Here is a 9,276-nt window from a genome sequence, read left to right as displayed (position 1 = left end):
TACATTGGCATCACCTCTTGGCGTGTCAGCTGAAAACGACTGTGACCTGCTTGTTGATTACTGGACTCTTGAACATCCTCCGCTTTCCAATCCCATCAGATGCCTCCCTGTAAAGAAGTCATGTATAATGAAGCGAGCTTCACGTCATTAATTGTACGGGTAACAATGTTGGCATGTCAAGCCAAGGCATCCGATCCTCTCGTCCAATGACTTGATGGAATATGTTAGCCGGCATTAGTTTTCACCAGCTAAAGCTGAAATATTGATGAAGAGGGTGACGCATTTTTTTTTTCCATTGCCTCAGCTCCCAGCTCCACCTCGAGCTGGCTCATCCTGAACATCTGATACGATGACGTACTGGGGCAAGGGGTATTTGGTCAGACAAACAGTGCAAAGGAGCGAAGAAGGGAAGGAGGAGCAGAGGAGCATGCTGTGTATTTTCCATCTGTCATGAAAGTGGAGCAGCTCATTATCACAGAGTGCTCTTGACTAGGTTGACCTGAAAAGACGAGGAGAGCGTCCATGTGTGTGTGTATGTGTGTGTGTAGGTGTCTGAGTGAATGAAGGGTCCACTGCTGTGTTCTGTATTTTCCTAAGGCACTGTCCGCACCACGTTCTCCGCACCCAGGGTTAAAGAAATATTTTTTTGAACCTACTGGTCAGGACAAGTAGTATGGAAGTAAATCTGTGTCATCAGAGTTTGAATTTGAATTTTTAAGGTTGAATTTGTTTGGCATCAACATATTTAGCATCAAAAACATCAACCTAAAAAAAAAAAAAATCAACCTAAACAAAAAATTCAACCTCAAAAAATTTCAACCGAAAAAAAAGATTCAACCTCAAAAAAATAGAAAAGCAGAGAGAAGCAATCAATCCCAGTCTCAATCATCCAATGTTCAGCCAATCACGTTTTGCTCCATTGGTCATGTGACACCGAGACCATTTGAAAGAAGAACAACACATGATACACTGCTGAAGGTTGGATGATTGAGAAAGGGATTGATTGCTTCTCCGTACTTTTCTATTTTTTGAGGTTGAATGTTTTTAATGTTGAATTTTTTTTAGGTTGAATTTTTGCGGTGGAAATTATTTTAGGTTGAATTTTTTTTTATTAAAATTTTTTGAGGTGGAAATTGTATTAGGTTTATTTTTTTTTAGGTTAAATTTTTTTTAGGTTGAATTTTTGAGGTGGAAATTGTTTTAGGTTGAATTTTTTGAGGTTGAATTCTTTTTAGGTTGACTTTTTGCGGTGGAAATTATTTTAGGTTGAATTTTTTTTTATTAAAATTTTTTGAGGTGGAAACTGTATTAGGTTGAATTTTTTTTAAGTAAAATTTTTGAGGTGGGAATTGTATTAGGTTGATTTTTTTTAGGTTTAATTTTTAAGGTGGAAATTGTTCTAGGCTGAATTTTTTTAGGTTGAATTTTTGGAGGTTGAAGTTTTTTTTGTTGTTGTTGAATTTTTTTGAGTTTGAAGTTTTCAAGGCTGAATATTTTGATGCTAAACAAATTCTACCTTAGAAATTCAACTTCAAACTCTGATTTTGATGCTAAAAAAATTTCAACCTTAAAATTCAAATTCAAACTCTGATGGCACAGATTTACTTCCATACAGTAGGGCCAATTTTGTTACTGGTCCTTCTGGTCCAAGGTAGTGCCCCCAGGTAGCCTCAGCATAGCATTAATCACATCATGTGCATGTAGCAATATTGTTTTTGTAAAACTATAGCATGATAGAACATTTTCATTTTGTGTTGAATGTATGCAGTCAAATAAACTCACTTAGCTGACTATTTTTTTATGTTAGTTGTTGCACAAAGTTTCGTGTTACCCACCTAAAGTTTTTAGCCTAGTACAGAGGAGGCTAATCTTATTTTAGAGGACAAAACTTCAGTGTCTTACCACAAAAAAAAGCGGCTGAAATATTAGATTGCTTTATTTTCTGATTTATTTTCCAGCCACAACCTGCAGGAGTACACTGACACCGTACTCTCCTACATTAAGAACTGTGTTGACACTGTCACCGTCAACAAAAGGGTCAGGGTTTTCCCGAACCAGAAGCCCTGGATGAACAGTGCAGTCTAGTCTCTATTAAAAAGCCGCAACACCGCCTTTAAATCAGGGGACAGGGCCCTGTACAGCGCAGCCAGATCTAACCTGAAAAGAGGCATCAGAGAGGCCAAGGCTGCCTACAAGGAAAGATAGAGGACCACTTCACTGTAAATGGCCCCAGAAGGATGTGGCAGGGAATAAATCATATAACCAACTACAGAAGCAGCAACCCAGGAAATGCTAGGTCTGACGCCTCACCTTTGCCCACTTCAAAGCAGACAGACCAGCAGCAACTCCACACCCACTACCCTCCAGCACTATCAATCAATCAATCAATCAATCAATTTTTTTATATAGCGCCAAATCACAACAAACAGTTGCCCCAAGGCGCTTTATATTGTAAGGCAAGGCCATACAATAACTATGTAAAACCCCAACGGTCAAAACGACCCCCTGTGAGCAAGCACTTGGCTACAGTGGGAAGGAAAAACTCCCTTTTAACAGGAAGAAACCTCCAGCAGAACCAGGCTCAGGGAGGGGCAGTCTTCTGCTGGGACTGGTTGGGGCTGAGGGAGAGAACCAGGAAAAAGACATGCTGTGGAGGGGAGCAGAGATCAATCACTAATGATTAAATGCAGAGTGGTGCATACAGAGCAAAAAGAGAAAGAAACAGTGCATCATGGGAACCCCCCAGCAGTCTAAGTCTATAGCAGCATAACTAAGGGATGGTTCAGGGTCACCTGATCCAGCCCTAACTATAAGCTTTAGCAAAAAGGAAAGTTTTAAGGAAAGCACTAGCATGCTAACACTTCAGGAACACGAAGTGAGACGTGTGCTGAAGGCAGTGAACCCGAGGAAAGCGGCCGGCCCCGAAGATGTACCTGGAAAGGTACTCAAAGCGTGTGCTGACCAACTGGCTGGAGTTTTCACCTGCATCTTCAACCTGTCCCTGTCGCAGGCCATCATTCCACCCTGGATCAAATCCTCCACCATCATCCCAGTCCCAAAGAGGTCAGCAGTGGAGAGCATAAATGACTACAGGCCTGTTGCACTTACGCCTGTGGTCATGAAGTGCTTTGAAAGACTGGTCTCTCAGCACATCAGAGCCTGTGTGCCTCCCACTCTGGACCCCCACCAGTTTGCCTACAGGGCAAACCACTCCACAGAGGACACTATCACCACAGCTCTCCACACCACGCTGAGCCACCTGGAGCACCAGGGGAGCTATGTGAGGATGCTCTTCCTGGATTTCATCTCAGCCTTCAACCACATCATCCCAGAGATCCTGGTCCAGAAACTGACACATCTGGGCATCTCCGCCCCCATCTGCCAGTGGATCAAGGCCTTCCTCACAAACCATCCGTGAAACTTGGCCCTCACCTTTCCTCCACCATCACACTCAGCACCAGTTCCCCTCAAGGCTGTGTACTGAGCCCCCTCCTGTTCACCCTTTACACACACGACTGCTCTCTGACCCATCCCACAAACACCATCATAAAGTTTGCAGATGATACCACCGTGATTGGGCTCATCTCATAGGGGATGAGACCGACTACAGAGACGAGGTAAATCGACTGACAGCGTGGTGTTCAGCTAACCTGCCGCTGAACACTACAAAAACAAAAGAAATAATCCTGGACTTCAGTCCTGCTCTACATCCAAGAGGACTGTGTGGAAAGGGTCAGCTCCATCAGGTTCCTGGGAGTGCAGCTCTCTGACAGCCTCTCCTGGACTGTCAACACCACAGTGGTGGTGAAGAAAGCCCAGCAGCGACTCGATTTCCTGAGGGTGCTCAGGAGAAACAATCTGGAGGAGAAGCTGCTGGTGTTGTTCTACAGAGCCACCATCGAGAGCATCCTGACGTACTGCATCACAGCGTGGTACGGGGGGGGTGCTCAGCAGCAGACAGGAGAGCACTGCAGAGGGTGATCAAAACGGCCCAGGGGATTACTGGTTGCTCTCTGCCCAGCCTGGAAGACATTGCCAGCTCTTGCTACCTCAGCAGAGCTGCCAGCATCAGCAAAGACACATCCCACCCCAGCAACCACGTGTTTGACCTACTACCCTCCGGCCGACGGTATACAGTAGTGTTCAAAATAACAGTAGTGCTATGTGACTAAAAAGATTAATCCAGGTTTTGAGTATATTTCTTATTGTTACATGGGAAACAAGGTACCAGTAGATTCAGTAGATTCTCACAAATCCAACAAGACCAAGCATTCATGATATGCACACTCTTAAGGCTATGAAATTGGGCTATTAGTAAAAAAAAAGTAGAAAAGGGGGTGTTCACAGTAATAGTAGCATCTGCTGTTGATGCTACAAACTCAAAACTATTATGTTCAAACTGCTTTTTTAGCAATCCTGTGAATCACTAAACTAGTATTTAGTTGTATAACCAGTTTTTCATGATTTCTTCACATCTGCGAGGCATTAATTTTGTTCGTTTGGAACCAAGATTTTGCTCATTTACTAGTGTGCTTGGGGTCATTGTCTTGTTGAAACACCCATTTCAAGGGCATGTCCTCTTCAGCATAAGGCAACATGACCTCTTCAAGTATTTTGACATATCCAAACTGATCCATGATACCTGGTATGCGATATATAGGCCCAACACCATAGTAGGAGAAACATGCCCATATCATGATGCTTGCACCACCATGCTTCACTGTCTTCACTGTGAACTGTAGTTTGAATTCAGAGTTTGGGGGTCGTCTCACAAACTGTCTGCGGCCCTTGGACCCAAAAAGAACAATTTTACTCTCATCAGTCCACAAAATATTCCTCCATTTCTCTTTCAGCCAGTTGATGTGTTCTTTTGCAAATTGTAACCTCTTCTGCACGTCTTTTATTTAACAGAGGGACTTTGCGGGGGATTCTTGCAAATAAATTAGTTTCACACAGGCGTCTTCTAACTGTCACAACACTTACAGGTAACTCCAGACTGTCTTTGATCATCCTGGAGCTGATCAGTGGGTGAGCCTTTGCCATTTTAGTTATTCTTCTATCCATTTTGATGGTTGTTTCCCGTTTTCTTCCACGCGTCTGTTTTTTTTTTTTTTTTTTTTGTCCATTTTAAAGCATTGGAGATCATTGTAGATGAACAGCCTATATTTTTTTGCACCTGTCTATAAGTTTTCCCCTCTCCAATCAACTTTTTAATCAAACTACGCTGTTCTTCTGAACAATTTCTTGAACGTCCCATTTTCCTCAGGCTTTCAAAGAGAAAAGCATGTCAACAGGTGCTGGCTTCATCCTTAAATAGGGGACACCTGATTCACACCTGTTGTTCCACAAAATGACGAACTCACTGACTGAATGCCACACTACTATTATTGTGAACACCCCCTTTTCTACTTTTTTTTTTTTTACTAATAGCCCAATTCATAGCTTAGAGTGTGCATATCATGAATGCTTGGTCTTGTTGGATTTGTGAGAATCTACTGAATCTACTGGTACCTTGTTCCCATGTAACAATAAGAATATACTCAAAACCTGGATTAATCTTTTTTAGTTACATAGCACTACTATTATTCTGAACACTACTGTAGGTCAATCAAAACTAGGACAAAACAGACTCAGGGACAGATTTCTCCCCAGAGCGATCACTGCACTGAACAATAACAAATCACTCTAACCCGCACCTTTCGAGTTTCTTGTGCAATATCTGTAAACCATGTGCAATATTCCCGTGCAATATGATTCCACAGTTGTATATAATTCTCGTTTTACATTTACTTGGTCCACATTTTATTTTATTTTTATTTTACCTTATGTTTATATTAGTTGAACATATACTCTGAATAATTTACCATTAAATTTCACTATCTTTTATACTGGCTAAAAATTACTCACACCATGGAAAGCACCTTTTTGGAGTTGCACTCAAATCTCATTGTAATGCAAATTACAATGACAATAAAGGCGATTCTGATTCTGATTCTTGAAAACCGGGTCCTGGCCCGAACACTTAAGCCGGGTTCACACGGCAGGATAATTAGGCCGATATTGAACCCAATCTTCCCCTTCCGACAATCTTAAGGATGCCCCGACAATCGTGATGACACTAAAGATAATCTTATCAGATATTCCTGCTGTGTGTGGTGTGTTAAGAGCGCTCTGATCTGCTCGAAAGGACGTCAGGGAGTGCTCCGATCACAAATCGGAGATATTCAACATGTTGGATTTTTTTTTTGGCCCGATATCGCAGCATGTGTTGTGTCCTCCGACCACAAAGGAGCACAAGCCTGCTGAATGTGAGTGTAGCCAATCAGAAAGCGAGGTGACGGATGTACGGAGCGGAAAATAAAATCAAAACAGCTGTTCTGACTTACCAGAAAGGGCGGTGGTCGCGCTGTCACTCCTTTAAAGAACACCTTTTCTTTTTATTTTTGTATTGTTTTTTCCCTCTGTTTTAATAGTCTACAAAAGTATCTCATTTGTTTTCTCTGAAGTCACGTTTAATCTCGAGAGATTTTGGCGAGATTTCCTGTCTGAGCTGGGAATGTTCATGTGTGAAAGCTGTTGGTGTGTGGTGTTGTTGTTCTTACCGTTACACTGTACCACCAAAAATGTCAGAGTGTGATTTTTTTTTTTTTCACGTGTGTGGTATCTCAGGTTTTGGAATCCTAAAGATAATTTAAAATCCTGTCATGTGAACCAGGCCTCACAAACTCAGCTAACAGGCTAACCAAAGTGTGGGTGGTTATTACATCCTAATTTTGGTGGTTGAGCGGGTGGTTCTCCTCATGGTTTTTTGCTGTGGTGGGCCATTAAAGATTATAACCTGCATATTTCCTCAGTAATCTGGGATTAACTGGCCCTAACATTATGACGCTACAGATCAGCTGCTAAAATGCTAACACTGATAGCATCCAAAATTGTAATCACCACAATAATTTCACTTGACGCAAATAACGGCACACACAGACTTCTTAGATGATTCTCTGGAGAATTAACCACACAACACGTATATTATACAGATAGTTGCAATAAAATGTTTTTTTTTTTAACGTTCAAAGTAGCAACCCCCTGACCGACCACAGCATCAACACAAGCTGTCAATCAAAGTGCTTCGCTGCTATTGAGTTTGAATAACTGGTTTTAATGCATGTGATCGTGATCATGATGATGTCTGAAAGACAATCAATACATATTTAAAGTATGCCACTGGCTTTGATCTTGCATGTGCCTTGAGTAAAATATTTTCATCTCCTCAACTTGCTTCACAATAGTCCTGAGCAACAGTACGTTCAACAATGATGATAAAACCTTTTTTTCCCAACAAAATTGACTGCACCCATGGCCAGATATTTACTCACTATCCTTATCTCTGGCTCTTTAGTCCTGATACTGATCCCAACTTGCTCCTGACCACTGTTCTACAATGCAGATTACTACCCTTTGATCCTAATCACTGAGCTTTGATCCTGGTCATGATGCTGATCTTGATTATAATGAGTAATCTTTGATCATGTTACTTGTAGTATTTCTTATCCTTATCACTGACCTTAGTCCTGATACTAAATGGTAAATGGACTGCATTTATATAGCGCTTTTCCATTTGCATCAGACACTCAAAGCACCTTTACCATAATGCCTCACATTCACCCGATGTCAGGCTGCTGCCATGCAAGGCACCCACTACACACCGGGAGCAACTAGGGGATTAAGGACCTTGCCCAAGGACCTTAGTGATTTTCCAGTCAGGCTGGAATTGAACCTAAGATCCTCTGGGCTCAAGACAAATGCTTACACTAGACCATCACCTCCCCATAAATGATACTGCTGATAACCATTGATCATGACCACTATTCTACAATGCGTATTACAACCCCTGGCAAAAATATGGAATTCACTGGCCTCGGAGGATGTTCATTCAGTTGTTTTAATTTTGTAGAAAAAAAAAGCAGATCACAGACATGACACAAAACTAAAGTAATTTCAAATGGCAACTTTCTGGCTTTAAGAAACACTATAAGAAATCAAGAAAAAAGATTGGGCAGTCAGTAACTGTTACTTTTTTAGACCAAGCAGAGGAAAAAAATATGGAATCACTCAATTCTGAGGAAAAAATTATGGAATCACCCTGTAATTTTCATCCACCAAAACTAACACCTGCATCAAATCAGATTGCTCATTGACTTAACCCTATGTCATGAAATTGACCCTATGTGTCTTTTTGCAAGGACATGTTTTCACAGTTTTTGCTCTATGCAAGATGCATATCATCTTGAAAAATGATTTCATCATCCCAAACATCCTTTCAATTGTCCAAAACTATCAACATAAAACTTGTGCATTTATTGATGATGTAATGACAGCCATCTCCCCAGTGCCTTTACCTGACACGCCGGCCCCATATCATCAATGACTGTGAAAATTTACATGTTGTCTTCAGGCAGTCATCTTTATTAAATCTCATTGGAAAGGCCCCAAACAAAGTTCCAGCATCATCACCCTTGCCCAATGCAGATTTGAGATATCATCACTGATATGACTTTCATCCAGTCATCCACAGTCCACGATGCTTTTCCTTAGCCCATTGTAACTTGTTTTTTTCTGTTTAGGTGTTAATGATGGCTTTTGTTACCTTTTCTGTATGTAAATACCCATTTCCTTTAGGCGGTTTCTTACAGTTCGGTCACAGACGTTGACTCCAGTTTCCTCCCATTCGTTCCTCATTGTTTTGTTGTGCATTTTTCGATTTTTGAGACATATTGCTTTAAGTTTTCTGTCTTGACGCTTTGATGTCTTCCTTTGTCTACCAGTATGTTTGCCTTTAACACCTTCCCATGTTGTTTGTATTTGGTCCAGAGTTTAGACACAGCTGACTGTGAACAACCAACATCTTTTGCACATTGCGTGATGATTTACCCTCTTTAAGAGTTTGATAATCCTCTCCTTTGTTTCAATGGACATCTCTTGTGTGGAGCCATGATTCATGTCAGTCCTCTTGGTGCACAGCTCTCCAAGGTGGATCACTCCTTTTAGATGCAGACTAACGCGCAGATCTGATTTGATGCAGGTGTTAGTTTGGGGATGAAAATTTACAGGTGATTCCATAATTATTCCTCAGAATTGAGTGAGTCCATATTTTTTTCTCTGCTTGGTCTAAAAAAGTAAACCGTTACTGACTGCCACAATCTTTTTTTTCTTGATTTCTTATCGTGTTTCTTAAAGCCAGAAAGTTGCCATTTGAAATGACTTTAGTTTTGTGTCATG

This window comes from Thalassophryne amazonica, chromosome 22 (assembly GCF_902500255.1).
Source record: "Thalassophryne amazonica chromosome 22, fThaAma1.1, whole genome shotgun sequence".
NCBI lineage: Eukaryota > Metazoa > Chordata > Actinopteri > Batrachoidiformes > Batrachoididae > Thalassophryne > Thalassophryne amazonica.
This window is presented reverse-complemented; position numbering follows the sequence as displayed.